Raw genomic sequence first — 21333 nt, forward strand, 5'->3', positions numbered from 1 at the left:
ACCCCTATCCCATATTTCTCCCCTCATATATTTTTCCAGGATCTGATGAATTCTTGAAAACCTTAGTTGATCAGATCTAGAGACACTGTGACACCTAAGTCTCACGATAAATAACTCCTTAAATCTGTAATTAATTTGTATATGATTCAACCTTTCCTTAACAAAGATAATTTGATTGATGAATTCAGTACATAATCATGTTGTGCAGTACATGAATTTTAGTGTAGGAACTATAATACTGAGTGCAGGAATCCAAGTATACTAATGCAGAAATCTCTGTGCAATACATGAATCCTGTTACAATACCAGAATTTTTTATGATGATCTAAAGAATCACTGTTGTAAATTGACTTCAATTTCTGTTAGGAATATGATGATTGTGTGTAATAACAATGATCTCTATATTCATATTTGTATATACAACATTATTTTTTTAGCCTAGAAGGGATGATTAATTAAAGTGCAGGAATTAACATAGGCCTAGGAAACCTTATTATAACAAGCATTACCATTTCCAATAAAATTCATGATGAGGGTCGAATACATGTCTGAAATTCATTTCACCCCTTAAATATGTAATTTGAGCCTTTGTTATCCTTTAAAAGATTTAACCTTTATGATGTGTGCTTTTCCTATTGACTTCTTGAAGACCTAACAATTACAACCACCACTCCCAATCATTATTAACCACTTGAATTGAAGATCATGTCGTATCCACCACTCTCCTAATCATATTTTTGGTATTGTCAGAATGGTAGTTATTCCAATTTGTCATGGAGGTCAGATGGGATGTTTCCAAACCGTGGATTATGGAGTGGAATGCATGCAGTTGAATTATCACTTATTGTAGGAATCGTGGTTATTCCTACACTGCTCGAAAATAGGAGATTATGTAAAGTGAAGCATTCCTTTGGAATTCTCTAGCTGAGCCTTGGATAAATTAAGGAACTGAAAGTGGTGGTAGGTTGAATGTCATGCCATTGGTTCGAATCAAGCCATGTTCTATGAAAGAACTAAAGGGGGCATTCGAGTATTAGGGTAGCTTTCCCATGTTATAGGAAACTAGTTTTCTCTCTTTTTTATATAAATTGGATGCCTATAATTTCGTCATTTCTCAAGATTTTGCTCTAAGCTTTGATGGTAAGACAACCACTATTGGTTTGTTGCGACTTTTTGTGACTTTAAGTAATGGAGCACTCTATCTCATAAGTTAATGAGTTACCATCCACGAGGGATAAATGGTTCAAGAAAGGAGAAATAGAAAAGGGTGCATGGCGTAAATTTTTAGATGATGCCTACACAGTGGATTGGAAGGTAGGGGTATAGAGGAATATGATGATTGATAAGTAGCGACACCTATTTTATATTCTTCAAACATTTCTCACCTGCAAAGGGAGCTATTCCTTAACCTACTTGTACCACATTCAACTTGTGATGCCTTTTGAATCAGGCAAGTTAATCCATTTTCCTTAATTTCTGTTGAAAAGTCTAGATAAAATGTCCAAGAGTGTACAAAAGAGTTGAAAAGATCAAATAGGATTCAAACTTTGTCATTATGGCTTGATTAAAATTCTGGTTAAGAAAGGTATGGAAAGCAGGGGAATTATATAGATAGAGTTATGGAATAAGATAACTGCAAAGGGATGCATGGTACGAGTCAAAAAAATAAAGGTTCCAAGGGGGTTGCTAAATCTCAGGATACAGAAGAGAAGCAGTAACCCTCGGGAGGTGATAAGTGTGAGAAATCGAAAGCCACTAAAACATGGTATATGAAGCAGAAGATGAGACAAAATGAAAAAGGTAAAGACTCCAAAGCTACTAAACCCTAGGTTATGAATCAAAGAATGAGACAGGATGATGAGGGAAAAGACTCTAAGAAGAAGAAATTTGAAAGGAATAAAGGAGATAAAGTTGAAACATCAGGACCATCTCAGAGATCTACACAAGATTTTCTGAAGGGCCACCAAGCTTCTTTGAGAAAAAAGTCACCAATGCCAAGCACTATTGTCGATATAATTGAAGACCCTGTGTCTTATTAGAAAGGTTTCTCCTTCCCTGAAAACCCTCCAATGGAGTCTTTGTAGGGAATATTTTAGTAGAGGATAACCTCTTGATGATGGGAAATGTACCAGCATTAGGTGCTTCAATTCTTAGTCCAGGATATGAAGAAGACGAGGACAATGTTCCTCTAGTGTCTTTAATAAAGAAAGCCAAAAAGCGGAAAGTGACTCATGTACAGGAGCTTGAGCAAGAAATAATGAGAGAGTAGAAATAAGAAAAAAATGAGGCTAATATTCCTCCAGGTCCAGATGAACAAATTCAGGAGTAGGAGAAAGAAGAGGGAAATGATGATGTTTTCCATCCTTCGGTGGCAGATATAGTGCAAGAAGAAAACATAGGAAAATAAACAGTAAAGGATTTTGTCCCTCGTAAAAGGATGAGTCAAGTTCATAAGTTTATACAACATGCTTATGAATTAGAGGTCCTAAACAGGTGCATACAAGACCATAACACTTCATTGAAGAATAGGAATGGAGAATTGACAGGGACACTGTCCAAGTTGAAAGGACAAGTGAATAAATCGAAGCTCAATGCAGCCCACCTGAGAAGTTGTGTTAAGAAATTAGTCAAGTGCATAAGGAAGGCTAGAGTTAAGTAGGTGAAAGTAGGAGGTTCAAGGATCAACGTTCAGATTTAGAGATGATGAGGAGGATATCTATTTTTGTTTTTTATGGAGGTTAGTGGTTGTGTGAGGAAAGACAACAAGATTAGTTTCGAGGTATGTTGGTATCTGCAATTGTCTTATTTTACCTTACCCTTACCCTAATTATCTTACATCAACCTCTGTTCTACAACCTGAACTAGATTTTTTCACATGTGTTTTTGGTCACTTTTAGTGAATTTTGGATATTGGTTATATAAGCTTATATTTAATAAAAAGGTTAAATAGGTTTGTGATTATTTCCATGTAACTCATTATTAAATTACCTTAGGGATTGACATGTAATGTTCATTAATCGAAGTCAAAGAGGTTGGTATAGGATCCCAACATTCCGATACTCAATGCGGTTCCTGTACCAAATATGGACAACTGACCAATTTGATGAAGATTAGCTCTAGAGAATATTGTAGATGTAAAAGGAGAAATGGTGTGCACCTGCCACTAAGAATTTGTTTCAATTCCTATATAGGGTTCGGCGCATTATGAAGGACTGCAAGGATGAAGTTCAGCACCAACTACAACATTTATGTTAGATGTTTGATATAGTCGAGAGTTGTTGAAATATGTATAGATTAGGTTCTACAATAGATTAGGTTAGCGATGCTGTAGAATACTTGGAATCTTGTGTATTTTTTAAGAGTTATATCACCATAACCCTCTATGGGCTAGATTCGTTGCTTTGTAATGCATACAGCCAAAGACTTTCTATTTTATTAATAACAAGGAGTAATGCCAGTTTCTATATATTGTTTTTTCTATTTATTGCAATGTTAAATATGCTCATATAAATCGAGAATTTTCTTAAAGAGGGAAACGAGTTGGTTGGCTAGGGCCCAATCAACCCATGTCATTCTCCCAATGTTTCTATCTGTGTGCTAGGTACAAGAATGAATGGTGTGAGGATTTCCTTTTAATGGTGATTGTGTATATTGCTAATGCTCATGCATGTTTTCCTTTTTTCCACTGATTGATCTTAGATCTAAGGGTTCCTGCATGTTGGATGTGTTCTTTATTTATTAAGAATAATTGTTTACATTTCTCTAGCACAAAAAATTGTATTTTTCTTGGAAGCTTCCTCTCAAATCGTTCCTTGTTTATTAGTGATGGTTGCAAGGTTTGAACATTTAAAGTTTTTTCTTGAGGATTTATTTTCGACATGTGTACTCTAATCTATATTAGTTGTAGCTTTGTGGAGGTGCTATCCTACCTGTGTAAATCATTCAAATTGCATTCCTTACTATTTTCATTATTTGATATTTAAAGGTTTAAAGTACATGGATTACTAACTACTATTATTTGGATTTAGAATTACAAGTAAAATATGTGTGTTCAGTGTTGAACTCGTTTATGCATAGGGTATATTTAACACAATGATTAAAGTTCAAAGAGGATAAGACTAGGGAATATTGCTAAGCAATAACTTTCAATTCAAAGATAAGAGTTACTCTTTGCACTCAGATTGAGGGTTTCCCATTTATTTTTGCAAGTTATAGTTTCAAGTTGCAATTCACATTTGATTTGGGATTTCTTTTATTATCGCGTGAGTTGAGGTTTTCCTTTCTACACTTTTCAAATTCTTGTTTGGGAACACAATATTCTGATTTTCTAGATTTAATGTTGAAGGATTGTTGAGTAGGTTTATTGTGGTACAGGAATATAGTCATTCTAGTACAAGAAAAAAGTGTTTCTAGTACATGAGTGGACTCATTCCCAGTGCAAGAATAACATTGTTCCAGTACAAGAATAAGGGTCCCTCAGGTGAAAGAAACATAATTAACATAACAATGATATTAATTTACTCTATTTTCTTAGCACTCGAACTAAAAGTACAAGAACAGATTCGATGTCCAAGTTCTTTTGAGTTTTACAATTAATTCATTAATTTGGTATGCCTTGAATTTCTAGCAAGTCTTTGGCTATTGTCTTTGAGTGAATCTAGTTTCCAGAGTGGAGTGGTGTCATTTTGCTGCAAGCAGAAGTGAGGATTTCTTGTAGATTATTCTTTCGATTTATATATAATTCAATTCTAAGAAAATAGGCAGTGTTTATAGGGTTGAGACCAAAATATTTGGCATTTCCTATGCCACACCTCAAAGATTACCTAGCCATAATTTACAATTAAGTGTTGAGGAATTAAGGTACAATTCTGGAACCCAAAATTTCCCTAGTTGCATCATGAATAAAAGTAATATAATAGTGAGAGTAACCGAGAGATGATACCTTAGCAGCCCCCCATACATATGTATGCAAAATATCTAATTTTTCACTCTTCGTTTCCTTCCCAACTCTGAGAAATATGTCTCTCTTTTGTTTTCCATAAACGGACTTTTCATAGAAATCCAAATCAACATGCTTCAAACTTGACAACAAATTTCTTAAGTGAATAATCCGCATCTCTTTCTCACTCATGTGCCCAAGCCTATGATGCCATAATTTTGTATCTGCTCCTGTGGAGGTTAAATCATTAACAAAATTAGAAATACCATTGCGTAAATACAATGTACCAACCTTTTCTCCTTTTGCTATTATGAGGGCTCCTTAAGTGACCTTCTAGGTTTTCTGTGTAAAAGTACTTACACAACCTTCACCTCCCAATTCCCCTGTTGAAATTATTTTTTTCTTCAAATCTGTAACATGCCTTACCTCCTTTAATAACCATTGGTTTCCATTCTATTGATTTATAATAACCTTACCATTCTAACGATTTATAGGGTTTATCATCACCCATACGAACCTATCCAAAATCTCGTTGAAATAGTCATGAAAATGTTTTCTATTAGGTGTGGCATGGAATGAGGCCCTTGAATCTACCACCCATGCATCAATAATATTTCTTAATGAAGGAATCAAGTCATCATACAACACATCACATGTCACATTCGCTTCATGATTGTTCTAATGTTGTCCATCTCCTTCTTTTCCCTTCTGAGATTTGAAGTATTTATTCAAGTGTCCTTTCTTCCTACATTTCTAGCACACTATCCTAGATCTAGATTTGGATCTACCTTTTCTTGACTTACTGTGATTTATCGAGCTCCTTCCTCTTTCCATTTTTCTTCCCCTAGTCTCTGCAGTCAAAGAATTATTGGATGTCTCACCGAAGATTTGCATTTACTCACTAAGGATGGCACCAACAACATCATCAAAGTTTAAAGTACTAGATGTAGATACATAGTTACTAATAGACATAACTAGGCCATTCTAACTTTATGGAAATGAGCACAAAAATAACAGAGCCCCAAATTCATCATCAAAATTTACCCTGACACAACTTAGCTGAATGGTAACCATGTTAAATTCATTTAAATGATCAATAATAGATCCACCATCTGACATATTCATAGTAAATAAATGCTTCTTAAGAAATACTTTGTTTTAGGCCAAGGGATTTCCATATAGTTTGGAAATTGCCATCATTAAACCTTCTGTTGTCATTTCCTTAGAAATGTTCAATGCCACTCACACTGCGAGACATGGTAGTATTGCTCCTAGTGCCTTTCTGTGAAGAAGATTTCATTCTTCATTTGTCATACTTGTGGACTTCTTTTATTTTACGCTCAATGATAGGTACAAATATGTATGATACATATAATCTTCCATCTGCATCTTCCGCAACTGTTAGTTGTGGCCATTAAATTTCTCAACCATAAACCTACCATCTTCTGCGATTTCTCCCACTCAAACTAGGAACCCTTCTCTCCATTGATTTTATTAGCCAAATATACCTTCGGCTTTGATATCAGTTATTAGAAAATTATATATTATAGAGCAATGAAACACATAAAATATTGTTGAAACACAAATATAGACACACATAAAACAAGAAAGACACAAATATACTTGGTTCACCCAATTTGGGCTATGTCCACGGAGAAAGGGCCAGTCCTTCCTTTTATATTATCTAGCAAAATGAAGAGATACAACTTACAACCAATCTGCTATAATTTCCTCTTCTCTTTCACACAATTGCATGTCTCTATATTGCTCAGAATAATAATGCACAACCAATATACATTTCCCTCATATAAACCGAGGGTTTCCTTCTAGGGAGAAAAACCTTAAATTAACATAACTTATATCGTGAGATCATCTACTTAATGAATGGCCCAAATTGAGTATGAAATTACAAAATTTTATAAGCAAAATTTTCATCTATTTTTAACTTCAAGGGTGTTTCCCCCCACCCATCCGAACTCCCAAGCAACAATAGTCGGGGGGAAGCCCCACCAGAACCCTGTCCGGGATTGGGATCCAAACACAGCTAAAACAAGACCTCTAAATTAGGAAGATAATCATGCTCCACATCTAGTAAACACTTCCCTTGATGGTAAGTTCTCCATTTATGCAACTACTATTTTTGTCACCAAATGGTTGTTCGTCTTGAATTGGTGCTTCTCATTATTTATAACTCACCCCTTTGCTGATATCAAGGGAAAGATATTACTCCTTTTGAACTTATGCACTGTTGTTAATTTAAATGGATCATTTAATTCACTTTCTATTATCAATTCATATCTAGCAACCCTTTCATTTCATGAGTCGCTCCTTTAGCTCACTCTCAAAATTCATCAATTTTTTAATGTGTTGTAGTGTCTTACTTTGTTTTTTACTGATAAGATGTTAGGCATATTACCCCCATAGAGGAGTTTTTCTTTCTTCTAGAATTATTGAGGACATATACATGTTTGGAGACACGATTTCATTTTCTACCAATCTTCTTGAATGCTCTTTTCTTATTTCACATCCTTTAGAATTGAATGCGAGATCATACACTTGATAAACCATTTGACCTACACTTAGTATATTGTGCTTTAGACCTTCAACAAGTAGAATGTTCTAAGTCTTCTTCCTTCAATCATCAAGATTGATTGTGCCTTTTCCAATTATCCTTCCAAAATCATTATTTCCAAAGGTGACACTATCTCCTTTGACTTCCTTTAGAGAGAAACATTTGTTCCTATCTCCTTTCATATGGATTGAACATGCATTGTTTATTTGAAAACATAGAGATAGACCACATTCTATCCTCTCCTTTTGCTTCCTTCTCCATGCCCTTGTTCTTTGAGTTTTTATATCTAAAATTTTCTTCGTCTTTTCTTTGTGGAAGCCTCAATGTATTGCTTCTATTATCATGAGATTTGTGCCCAAATTATTGCACATGAAACATTTAACGTGATCTAATAAGGGGGAAATTGAATTGTAATTTCTGATATCATTCTCATTAAAACCTATAGGGTTTCTACTCAGAAAATAATTTCTCAAGATCTTATATGATCCTCTACTCATATTCCTTATATAGTCATTTCTTACATATTCTCTACAATCTATTATCTTATGACCAAAATTATTACATGTAAAACAACAATAATAAAAGAGATTTTGTTACCTCGATGTAAAAGGCGTTTTTGAAAGAATTATTCTTTTGAATCCAAACTTGGGCCTTTTCTTTTTTACTTACTTACATAATGAAACATTATTTCCTTATCTTTCCATTCTCCAATATCAAAACCTATCTAGTAATTCTTGTGCTTACTTCTTAGACTTTCTTCTGTAATTCTTGTGCAAAGAACACATTAACAAGATAGTTGTAATTTCATCATCTAAAATGTTTTTAATAGAGGCAAGATGTCTAGTAATAATATTGAATTCATTCAAGTGCTCAACAACTAAAGCACCCTCCTTCATCTTGAGATTGTAAATCTTATTCATTAAGAACACTTTGTTTGATGACATTCTCTTCTCATATAGATCATGAAGTTTATTCCATAATCCTTTTGTCATGTTTTCTATGGACACATTGAAATACACATCCTTTGCTAGATATTGGCGGATTGTGGTAATCGCCTTTCTATCTAGCTTATTCCGTTCCTCATATGTCATCAAAGAGGATTTCTTTGTTACACCCTCAATTGACAAATATTGATATTTTAAAACCATTATATCCTCCATATGTGATTTTCATAAGGAAAAATTAGCCCCACTTAACTTCTCCATATCAGTAAATGTTGTCTCAATTCTAAATAAAATTCACTTCCCAAAAATAAAAATAAAAACTACACATAAAAATAAAGCTTTAATTATTACACCTTTAAATAAAAAGCAAAATTCATCTCCTTTAAAAAAATTCACCATAAGTGATGACCTTTTCTATCTATCTATATCTATCTATCTATCTATATATATATATATATATATATATAAAATAATGGTAAAGTAAAAAATTTATACATTTAACCATATATATAAAAGTACCACAAAAATTATAACACAACACATAACACATCCACTCTTGTTTTTTTTTGTTTTTTTTAGTTATATAACTATAATTTGCCCACACTCTTTTAATTTCATGTACCAAGAAAAAAAAATAAAAAATTTGGAGTAAGAATGCAAACAATAAGTTTATATTGGCCTTCCCTGTGTGCCATGAACAAAACCATCGAAGTTCCACTCGACTACGTCTTCCACCCTCCAGGTTGGTGCTCTACAATTCTTGTCGTTGCAAATCCTCCGCGGTGGAACCCTGGGTTGTCTCGTACTTACAGATGGTAATCAAACGTAGTATATTCCAACTCGTCGGTCATCATGGCACCATCGAGAGTGGAGAGCCTATCATTGAGCGGCCTAGCTGCAACTCCTCCCGAATACGTGAGGTCGATGGAGTAGAGAGACCCATTGGATGCGTTCTCAACTTGAAAGGAGGAATGGAGCACAAAAGCTCACAGATTCTAGATGGGATGGGATGTTTCTGATGAGGAGATCAAGAAGGAGATTAGCCCTCAAATGAGGGATCAAGAAGGCTTGATAGCATTTGATGGGATTCAGAGCACACATAACAATGATCTAATCAGAGACATCATAATTACAAATAACACAAGACATATAGAAAAAAAACAAAAGATGCAGAAGAAATTACAAATTTTTATTACACACATGCCTTAGTCTTGCTTGGATTCTTAGGCTCAGGAAAATACAAATTTATAGATGAAGAAGGAAGATCTATAATTTTATATGTGATTTTGATGACTGCATAGTGAAATCTAGAAGTCAAATGATGGTGGGTATTGTGGATGGCGGAGTATCGGAGAGTTGACGTCTATGGTGGAGTAGTATGCGTCAACTTTTGTATTTGGCTTCACATGATGGGATTTGGAGCACACATAAAAAATATCTAATCAGAGAGAGCATAATTAGGAAGAACATAAGACAAATAGCAAAAAAACAAAACATGGAGAAGAAATCACACATTTTTTATTACACAAAGGCCTTGCCTTGCTTGGATTTTGAAGCTCAGTCAAATACAAATTTATAAATGAACAAGGAAGATCTAGAATTTTTCATGTCATTTTGATGACTGCACAGTGCAATCTAGAAGTCAAATGATGGTGGGCAGTAGTTGGTGATAATTAGTTGTGGACGATGAAGTGTCGGAGAGTTGGCACTGACTGTGGAGCAATATGCATCGACTTTTGTATTTGGCTTCACATTTAACATTCTCCCACTTGAATCCAAATAAGAGTCCTGAATCAAGTCACACAGAGACCTACCATGCCTCTACATAACTCATGTTTATTTCTTGGTAGAATCTTTAGTGAGGATATCAGTAGGGTTCTTATCTATTTGGATCTTTTTCAAGGATAATTCTCCTTCCTCCAACACATGCCACTTCCAATAGTACCTTAAGGCGATGTGTGAGAAGTAGAAATTGTCTAGAGAAAACAAAAAATGCTTCAACCACAATATATTAGAATTCAACACAAAATATTCTAATCTTCATAATCAATGATATTGAATAGAGGTTCAATAGTTCATTACAAAAAGAAACCTCCTACACTTTCCCTACCACATATTAATAGGTACCTTCCACCAAAGTGACACATTCAAAGTATGAAAAGAATGGAAGAGAATACATAACATGACGACTAAATAGTCAATGTCAAAGGTTAATCAAACTGAACCAAATATTTGAGCCATAGCATTACAAATAGTACAAAAAAAAATCATAATTATTTGAATGCCATAAAAAACTAGTTGTGTGTACAAAACAATGGAAAAGACTAGACCTATTACTTCCATGGAAGCCATCAACTGATTCAAATCTTCTAAAAATGACTAAAATAATGCCACATGCTACCAAAGATAGCAAGAAACATTTGGAAAGATAATCTCAAAAATATTAATTTCTACATAGAAACATAAATGCGGGTCTCACCATAACTCTAAAAGAATTCTAATGCAAAAAAGTATAGAAAGAGAAAAGGAGCAATAATGTTTGATAAAAGGAGAGGAAATGAGGAGTTACTAGCATTTGCATAGGTTTAATGTGAGGATGAGAAAAGACCATATGTGGAGAGGTAGTTAATTATGAGAAGCATGTCCTTCATCGCTTCAATGCCCTGACAAGGCTTCACAAATGCAACACAAGCAAGTGCAACATTAAAGGTAATAACTCAAATATAGGTAAAGTATATGACACCCACCAAAATATTGAACGATGAGAGTACATAGCAAGGTCAAAGACACATTGGAATTAATAATTGCATCTATATGAACTAAGTGACTTCTCATTTATACAATAGATCGACACTTGTGCACAATAAAGTTAAATTATTATATCATTGAGCCGAGAGGTGCATTCTACAACCGAATATGACCCCGATGTATAAGTCGTCATGTCCTCAAAAATAAATTTAACACATTAAATTCCAAATTAGGTAAAATATTAAGCATCTTTACTCATATTTAGTAAAGCTAATAGCATCTCTTAAATCAAAAGAAAAAGTTTAATTCAACACACAAAAATGGAATATCTTGCTCCAAAATCTTTTAATATTTCTTTTGATTAAATATTGGTAAAGAAAAACCATATATTGTGGATATATTAAGGTCTTTAAAGACATAAATATTTCTACATCAAAGTTCTAATATTTTCAAATATTAATTTGATGTACTTTTATTATAATTTTTGTTATCATACCATAATGAAACATTATTAAATATAATATTAATATTATTAAATTTAATAACATTGGATTAATACAATATTAAATTTAATATGATATTCAGTTTGTTATATTATAATATATATTAATATATCATGATATATATTAACTATATATATATATATATATATATATGAAGGTAAGAGAGATATATGGAAAATGAAGGTGAAAGACATAGAGAGAGAAGAGTTGAGAGAGAGAGAGAGACAAATAGATGGAGGTGAGAGAGAAAGGGAGATATAAGAAGGAAGAGGGAGAGAATGAGATAGAGAGAAGGAGAGAGGGAGGGGGGGAGAGATGGATTTGGAGCAAAAGAGAGAGGGAGGTAAGAAGAAATAGATAGAGAGAGAGGGAGAGAGGAGAGCAAGAGGGAAGAGAGAGTGAAGGGAGAGAGAGGGAGTGAAGGGGAAGAGAGAGGAAGAAGAAGAGGGAGGGAGAGAGATAGAGATGGAGAAAGAGTGCATATGTTTTGGGGTGATATAGTGAGACAAAAGAGAGGGAGAGGGAGATATAGATATAGATGGGAGGTGAAGAGAGGTGCAAACCTTTCCTCAATTTCTACACACCAAAAATAACATTTGCACCTTGAGGGATTTGATTCCTCTAAGCTCATGATAGATCGAGTGTTCGATGGATCTAAGGTGGTCGTATTTACTTTTTGCAAGTACATGATATTTACTTGGCAATTTTTAGATTTTTCTAACTAAAAATTATATATTTTCTATTTTTTTCTATATTGTCAAATCCAATCACAACTAACTAATCTTTTCATACTTAACCAATCAAAAATTTGAAATTTCATTTAAAAAAAGTTTATTTATTTATTTATTTACAATACTCCCACATGTATTTATTTATGGAAAATATTACTACAAACTCTTGAGAATCTAATAAATTTCTAAAAACTAACTAAATGTGCAGAGAAAAACAAAATCTATAATCCTAGTCATGGTAAAAACTAATAAACTCACATAATAAGGTATCTAAAATTTAATTGCAAAAGCTACCATATCTATTTATCTATCATCTTCTCTCATTTACCGTCGTTAGTAAATATAATTTATATCTATATTCACACATTACATTGGATGTCTGGAAAGTATATAACCTAAATATACATCATCTATTTTGTCCCTATATCCAATCACATATTATACAAATTGAAACCCAGCAAAATTTTCTCTATCAAGTATGAATGGAGGCCTAACATCATAAAAGCACATAAAAGTGCAGATAGGTTAAAACCATATGAATCATAAGCAAAAAGGGGAGTATGCTATGTTAATTTTCGCCATTTCTTGGAAAGAATCGTTGAAGAAGGCAGAAAAAGATATTTCTCTAGCTTGTTTGTAACACCTTTCTTTAGATAATGCATCTACAAGTGTTTTGTTCTTTATAAATGTGTGAAAAGGACAGCGGCCCCGAAAACTGCCAATCAAGTTTTATTCATCTAGTTCATCAACATGCTGGTTTAAGTGTAGACCACACCTAATCAACCACCACTTTGGAATCTCCAAAAACCACGAGTGGTCGTGATGGATAACCATTTGGCATATAAAAAAATCCCATACAGCGATAACTTCAACTGGCTTATTTGAGACCACCCCACTATGCAAGTGGTAATATAATCTAGGTTCTATCACAGCCCCCATCCACAAACATTTCTACAAGCCTCGCCATTAAAAATAAAAAGCCAATTTGAAATCTGTTCGAATAGATGTCTTTTCAACTAGTTGACCAATTTCTGCGAAGTATGCAGCAACCTTCACACAACTATGCTTGATAACTATCTGAGAATCCTCGAATACGCCAGCATTTCTACATCACCAGATGCTCCAGAATATCAAAAATGGGCAGTACTGCTGGGCCTTAAACTTGTCAAAACAGAAAGATCTTTTCTCAGGGAGAGCGTCTCATTCTCCTGCTAGTCCTAGACTAACGTGCGTTCAGTGAATCAGGTTTCTGACGAATCTAATCTTTCAAGTTAGCCCCGGGCCCGATTTCTTTTTCCTCAACGACAATGCCAGTGTACTGGTACTGCTGATCCTGGATTTGCTATTTCACGTTTATCTTGAACGGAACCCCAGACATGATAATTGATCTGTCAGTTGCCCGGCCCCAGGAAGCGAAATCAATGAACGCTGTTCTGTATATTTATAGACCCACTTGTCCTTTTGCTTTCTACTGTAGGGTGGCATACCCGTGACTGTATTTGTATGCATAATTTGCATAATTCCATGTGATTTCTAATGTTCTTAATGAGCTCTTGTATGCATAATTTGCTTAATTCCATGTGATTTCTAATGCTCTTAATGAGCTCCACATCCACTAAAACGTGGGGGACCAAGAATAGGTAGCAGGTATTGTGGTGTCTCGTGATGCTGTGAAGGTGGTGTCTGTAATTTCTTGTCCTCTCACAGATGTATTCGATGATTTCTATATGCACATTCTGCATAGTAACTAGTTTATCGGAAAAATAATGGATCTTAGTCTAAAATGTGGCAGAATTTTTTGAAAATTTGAATTATAGTTATCAAATATGAAGATTTTGGGTGACCAGTGTTTTTGATGATGTCTGATCTCTTTTCACAAAAATGTCAACATTTAAACACAAAAAATCTACCATCCGAATAAATAATTTGTGGCATCCGTATACACCTGCTTTTTTAGACGTCGGTGGTGTTTGCACTGTCAAATCTGCAATGAAAAAATAGCTGTAGATTCTAAGATCCCTCTATTTTCTGCCCACACCTTTAATTTAATTGAAAGAGAGATGAACAGTGTACCTTCCCAAATTTACATTTTCTGCCAACACCTTTAATTTAATTGAAAGAGAAATGAACAGTGTACCGTCCCAAATTTACAGTATCCAAACTGAGCTGAAAAAAGCAAAGCCAATGCAGTGATTTAGTGTTTTCACCAGTAATCTGACAGATCAAGATCATTGACATACGAATATCAAGCACTGTTCATGACTTTTCTGTTTCATGATTGCCTAATTGAACATCTGTAAAACCAATTATTTTATTACATTCTTATAAGTAAATAATTTAATACACAATAATAGATAGTATCAAATTCTATAAGTAATTTGGATACAATGAGGCGAAATGGTATTGAATTTAGGAAAAGCAAGTTGCAGTGAGGTGAATGGTGAACTCTCTTTATATAAATTGAGTTTGATGTGTATATTCTCTTAAACGTGGGACTATTCTCGTTTAAAAGACTTAAAATTAATGGCTTTAATTTTTTTAATATAAACAATAATATTTTTAAATTTTAAAAAAAAGAAAACATAAAGGGAAGTGACTCGGCTCTGCAAGTTTGAAGAAACAATGGCGTTCCCAGCTCCCGCTCTTTCGCTCCCTGGGTGGCTATACTCGCAGGTCTCCTCCTCTGCAGATCCCAAGTTCTTACCCTCGTACGCTCTTTCGAACCGGTCGCGAAGCAGAGATAAATGCAAAAGGAGCGAGAATACTAAGGTAAGGGTTTCGATGGCTCCTGAAGCAAATGCGGGCGAAGCTCCTACCTCTGCGCAACTGATATCTGGAAGCGAGAAGCAACTTTCGGGGCCTGAGAATGGTGTCGAAAGTCGGTATGCCCTTGCGAGATACAGGGATTGTGCTGTCATAGTGGCGGGAGCATTGGCAGCTGGATACGCCGCGGGTACCACTTCTAAAAGAACGAGAAATGCTGCATTCGGGGGCGCTCTGGCTCTCGGAGTGGCAGGCGGAGACACTGTTTATGCTTTGAACTCCATAGCTCCCAGGATCGCCGGTGCTGCTCAGCACATCAAGAACGTCAAAGGCGGTGGTCCCAACTCTTTTAACAGGGAAGAGACTGAATCCCTACTTCATAAGTACGGGGAAAGTAAACAGAAAGAAGCTCTCAATGCCGAGCTACGCAACCTTCATGAACGAATGCGTCGGCAACCCTTTATTGGCGGAACCAAGGAGGATGCAGATGATATGTTTGACAAAATACCCCTGCGTGATTCTAGCCCAAACAGGGGCTTGTTCTCTGTCTCAGCTCAAACGGAGAGCGCTGGAAAGGATTACGGTAGCCAGCGGAAAACAGAAATTTCAAAACCATTCCAGATTCTGATCGCACACATCTCCGGCAAGTCAATGCTGCATTGGGTGAGATCTTCAGATCTGGTGCAGGATCTCAAGCTACTCATGGAAAAAAAGACGGGGATTCCAACAATGTATCAGCGTCTCCTTTATGAAGGTAAACAATTGGAAGATACCTGTCCCCTGTCCTGTTATAATATTCAAAGAAATGCCTCCATTACCCTGTCCATGCGTTTGTGAGGGGGTGCTGCTGGACAGTCCTCTTCAGCTGCAGCCTTTTCCTATAAAGATGCAGTCCATTCTAAGAAGCCCAAGGAAAGAGCTCCCCCTGCTCCAGCTCCCAAACCCTTCGTAGTGGACAAGTCGGAGGATATTCCTTCCATTGAATTAGCACATCCCATGTTGGACAGGCATTATCAGATGTATGCAGAGAATGGCATCATCTGCAGGTTCAATGGTCTTTGGCCTAGTACAACAGATCTGTACCAATGGATTCATGCAAATTGGACCAATAATTGCAAGGTTCTTTTATGCTCTAAAGGCTTCTTTATAACAGTGTTTGTTGACAGTGATGATTACCAAAGAGTCTTAACTAAAGGCCCTTGGTTTTGGAATTCTGCGGGTCTGTTCCTTACTCCGTGGTTCCCAGAGTTTGATCCTTCCACAGCAGTCATCACCAAACTCCCGATTTGGGTTAGACTCCCTAACCTTCCGGCGCATTTATGGAGCTTTGTTGTATTTGAAGCCATCGGCAACTCCTTAGGTCGTTTCCTTGAAACAGATCCCTCAAGAGGGCTAAAAGGAATTTATACCTATGCCAGAATCTGCGCAGAAATAGACATAAGCAAGGGACTTCCTGATCAGATCATTCTCAAAATAGGTGATTTCCATTGGTCTCAACCTCTGGATTACGAGAATACAGCATTTCGGTGCCGATATTGTCATCTCACAGGGCACCTTCAAAGTTCGTGTCCTTCAATGCCATTAAAAAAAAAGAAAGCCAAATCCAAGCCAAAAGATAAAAGCTGGAAGCCTCATGATCCTCCCCCAATGGACGTGTTTTCCAGCTCAGATGAAGAGGACGTGGAGGAAGATGTGGAAGTCGTAGAAGAAATGACAGAACAGGTCTCTCCCTCGGTGCGTCACGAGGAAGCAATAGTCCCTCCCAACACCCAGAAACGAACTCATGAGTCATCTCCTTCGGATTCAGACAAGGAGCTTTCGCCTCCAGTCCAAAACAGTCTTCAAATTGTTCTTGACCAACATGGTCCTAATGGTTGGGTCAAAGTCGGCAAGAAGAAAGGTAAAAAAAGTCGACCAAGTGAGTCCACACTCGGTGGGTAGTTCCTTGGGCTTGGTCCGGACTCCCTTCTTCTAGTTCTGTAGGTTCAGCTCTGCTTTAGTCTCTTCTTCTCTTGGGAGCCGAGGTGGGTATTTTATCCTTTCCGGCTGCCCTTTCAGTCTTGTGGGTCTTGCCGCCCTGCGTGGTGGGCTGTCTTCTCTCTTTAGTTTCCTGAAGTCCAGTTTGATAACGTTTTTGATTGTTGGAAGTATAGGAGCCTCAGCGCTGTTTTCCCTTCGGGGCAGACTAAGGCCCCTAAGTTTTGTACTTGTATAATTTTTTGTAGATAATAGAATCACCGCAGCTTACAAAATTTTTTTTTTAAAAAAATAATAGAAATATATTTAAATTATTTATTTTAAAAATAAATTATATTTATTTTTCATATTTAGATTTAAACTTAGAATGTAATATTTAAAAAAATATAAAAGGAATAATATAAATACATTTTAATTTATTTAGCTAAAAAATAAATTTGAATTAATTTTTATCTTCACATTTAAATTAAAAAAGAAACACTGAATCAATATTTTTTAATTGAATTTAATTTTAAAATGTAACAAACCAAGGGTGAGTGTTTTCTGAGTGGTTTGAAAGTTGTAATTGTAAGAAAAATGATATAATTGGATAGAACAATGACATTTAAGACCAATCACTATATAAATATACAATTTTACTTATTAAGATTGTTTTTTTTTACAACAATGGCTATATTTTATTTAAGATTCGGCAAAACAGTTGTCAAGGGCTTTAACAGGGCTACATAGGAGGCGAGGAGAGTACATTTAGCTTCTGATAAGTACACTATTGGGATTACACTATGTTTGCAGATAATGGCTTGAATATGCGCTTGATCTGGTTTCAGAGTGGTGTCTTGATTTTCCGTTGCATTTGCTTGCCGCATCTTAGCTCTGCTTCCTAGCTTGCAGAGAGGAGACCCATCGCACCGGACTTTCATTGCCGAGTCTTCCAATAGCTCATTGCTTGTTTTCTTTTGGTTTGTCTAGTGGATTCTTACTTTGTGTTCAAGTTTGCCAAGTGAGGTGTCAACATTGCCGGCATTGCTTGTCGTTTCATCATAAATTGTAGCAGAGGCCTTTCTGCTATCTAAACTAGCCTTGATGTAGCCCTCGTGAACCCCCCAACACCTACCCAACTGATTGCAGAATGACACAACAATGAATTCCAACAGAGAGTAGAGAGTGAAGATGATGGGGTTGCATTCTGATTTTTTCCTTGTAGATGAGTCCGAGTCTCCTAACAGCTGCCAGCTCATTTTAGTCTGGTCCCGAAGCTCTGGGTATTGGAGAGTAATATGAAAGAGAGGATTGTTCAGAGAAACAGAGGCCTAGTCTTCCCCAGAATTATGGAATGTTGTAGTTTGATTCAAAATCATTTACTCACAGTGATCTCTTGCTCCAGAGACAACCTAGATTGGCTTCCAAGTCCGCCTGTGAGTTTAATTTCCTCAAAATATGAAAGAAGGAGATTTTGTGAAACTTGGGCAATACTAGCCTGATTCTTTTGAGTGTGGAGGCTAATTGTACCTGAGAAGGTTTCTTTTGAGAGTTCATAGCCAGGATAATTAGTCTAGACTCTCCAAAGACTGAGATGGATAGGAAATTCCTCTTGATAGCCAGATTTAGACCCTGCCACAGAGCAAGAGCCTTCGCTCCGTTGTTTGTTTCATGGCCTAAACCCCATGCAAAACACAGCTCAATTGAGCCTCCAGGACTCAAGATAACTCCACTACCACCCTCTGCTCCTGGGTTACCTTTAGAGGCCCCATCAAAGAAAAGGCAGTGATCATCCAGAGCTGATCTCCATTTAATGAATTCCTATTCTTCCAGATGAATTTCCCAATGAGAAAGGGATTTTGCAGGAGGGATGGGTCTATCCTGATGGTTTGGAACTAGCTCTTTTGGCCATTGATCTTCCTCGCTGTCTAGAATCATACCATTTCTTATGGCGGGTTTGGCTTCTAAGGCCTCACCTAACAGAGCTTTGATTTTAGTGATAATTCTGATAGGATTACAACTCTCCTCCTTGATAATTATGTTGTTCCTCTCCAGCCACAATTTCCCGCATGTGAATTTTGGAATCCATCTAGCTAGTCTTGAGAAGGCTTTTTTTTGGAGAGACAGAACAGGGATAACTTGGCCCAGTTTCTTAACAAGTCTGGAATATTTCCGGGGAGCTCTATTTTGTTAGGTCCTAACATCAAGACACCCCTCCAAACTTCTTGAGCAAAGGGCACATTAACAACAGATGATTAGTTGTTTCTTCATCCGAAACATAGAGAGGGCACCTGGAGGATCGTTCCATTCCACGCCTTCTCAGGTTATCTCTAGTGAGGATACATTTATGCGCCAATGTCCAGCAAAATAAGTCAATTTTGGGAAGAGAAGGAAAATACCAAATAAATTTCCATTGAGTTGGCTCCGGGTGAAAGTTTGGGATAACCATCATACTTTTGTAACCTTTTGTTGCTGAGTATGAGCCTGAAAGTGAGAGCCACCCTCTTTGTCCTTAGAAGAGGCCTTTAAACGAGATTTTCCTTAGAGCAAATCCAGCAATAAAGTGGCTTCACCATCTAGCCATTGAGGGACCTCTCCTAGATTCCAACCATCCCAAAGACTTCCTGCATCATCAGTCCAATTGGAGATGTCCCAAAGGGTTTTCAGATTGTTGGCTTAAAGCCAAACTCTGATATTTACAAGTTCTTCCATCTGATTCAAGGGTTGATCTCCAAGGATCGAACCTTCCCAAATTCTTATTTTTTCCCATTACTTGGGATCCAATATAGCTTGTGACTAAAATGCTCCATAGTTGAGAGACAGAGTTTGAATACCAGTGATCCTTTGGTTATTCTTGGAGGTTGGTCCAAACACCTCAAGTGTTGCCCATGAAAATATTTTTTCCACGGAATTCTCTTGCTCCAACTAGGATTCCCAGAAACAATGTGTGAAACGAGCTTGGAGCCCAGAGCAAGATTTTGGGCTGCTAGATCACACATTTGGATACCTCCTTCCAAGAATTGCTTCTTAAGAGTGTCCCATTTTACTAAATGGAGCCTTCTTTCATTATTCCCCCCCACCCCCTCCCCCTCCCCCATCACCGCCCCCCCCCCCCCCCCTCCCCCCCACGCCCCCCCCAACAGAAATCTTCTCAGAAGACTATCCACTTTACTAATAAAGGTTTTAGGGGCAAGTAGAATGGAATTATGATGCAAAGGTAGACTTATGAGAACAGATTTCATTACGATTACCTTCCTAGCATTATTCAACCATGGGGCTCTCCAAGCTTGTATTCTCAGTTTTAGCTTGTCTAGCAGGGGCATCCAGTGAGCTACTTTAGGATTTGATTTGAATATTGGGACCCCAAGATACTTAAATGACTCCGAGGTCAGGATTCCCTCCATTTCTAATAGCCTTACTATGTCTGTCAATTCCTTGATCGAGCAATTCCAGCCGTAGATCATGCCTTTTAGATAGTTGATCTTGCTACTTGAACATGACACTTTCACTTCATCTCTCTGAATATTTGGGTTGGGTTATCTACTTGATGGTTATCATACTTATGGTCTATCACATCATCCGTCACTTTAGTTTTGGGTCAATGTTACCAATTCATTCAGTGTCGCCGACATGTTCAATAGAAGTCACTCAGTAAGCTTCATCCTTTGCAATACTCATAAACCTTCATTTTCATGACTGCCATTCCCGAACATTGTGTCATTAGTCGCATATTGTCTTCAAAATAATTACACTCATTCCATGTCATTGATGGCGGATACATCAAGGCTCTCCTGCGAAGAGTCACTTCTTGTTGACATCAACACATTATCCAGGAAGTTGACTTAGAAACACCCTTCTAGTACCTTGAGACTTGCATACATCAATGGCAAGTCTCTTGCTGTCAGCAATAGGTTGACATCACAGGCCTTCGACCAAAAGAATTTGTATGGTGTTCGACATCAAAACATCTATTCAGGCCATGCAGAATGTATTGTAGTTCCTTGAGAATCATTATCATTATTGGTGATTCCTCTCGCATCTATTAACAGCTTACATCAATGGCTAGTAATCAGATGATGTCTTCCCATGTTTGACTTCAGATCACATTTTCACATGGTTAGACTCGTACTTGAGCAAACGATTGGATGAGATAGAGGACCGTGGATCTAGTTTCATC

This window comes from Pinus tabuliformis, chromosome 7 (assembly GCF_031772625.1).
Source record: "Pinus tabuliformis cultivar Carrire ecotype Pingquan chromosome 7, CPIR1, whole genome shotgun sequence".
Taxonomy (NCBI): domain Eukaryota; kingdom Viridiplantae; phylum Streptophyta; class Pinopsida; order Pinales; family Pinaceae; genus Pinus; species Pinus tabuliformis.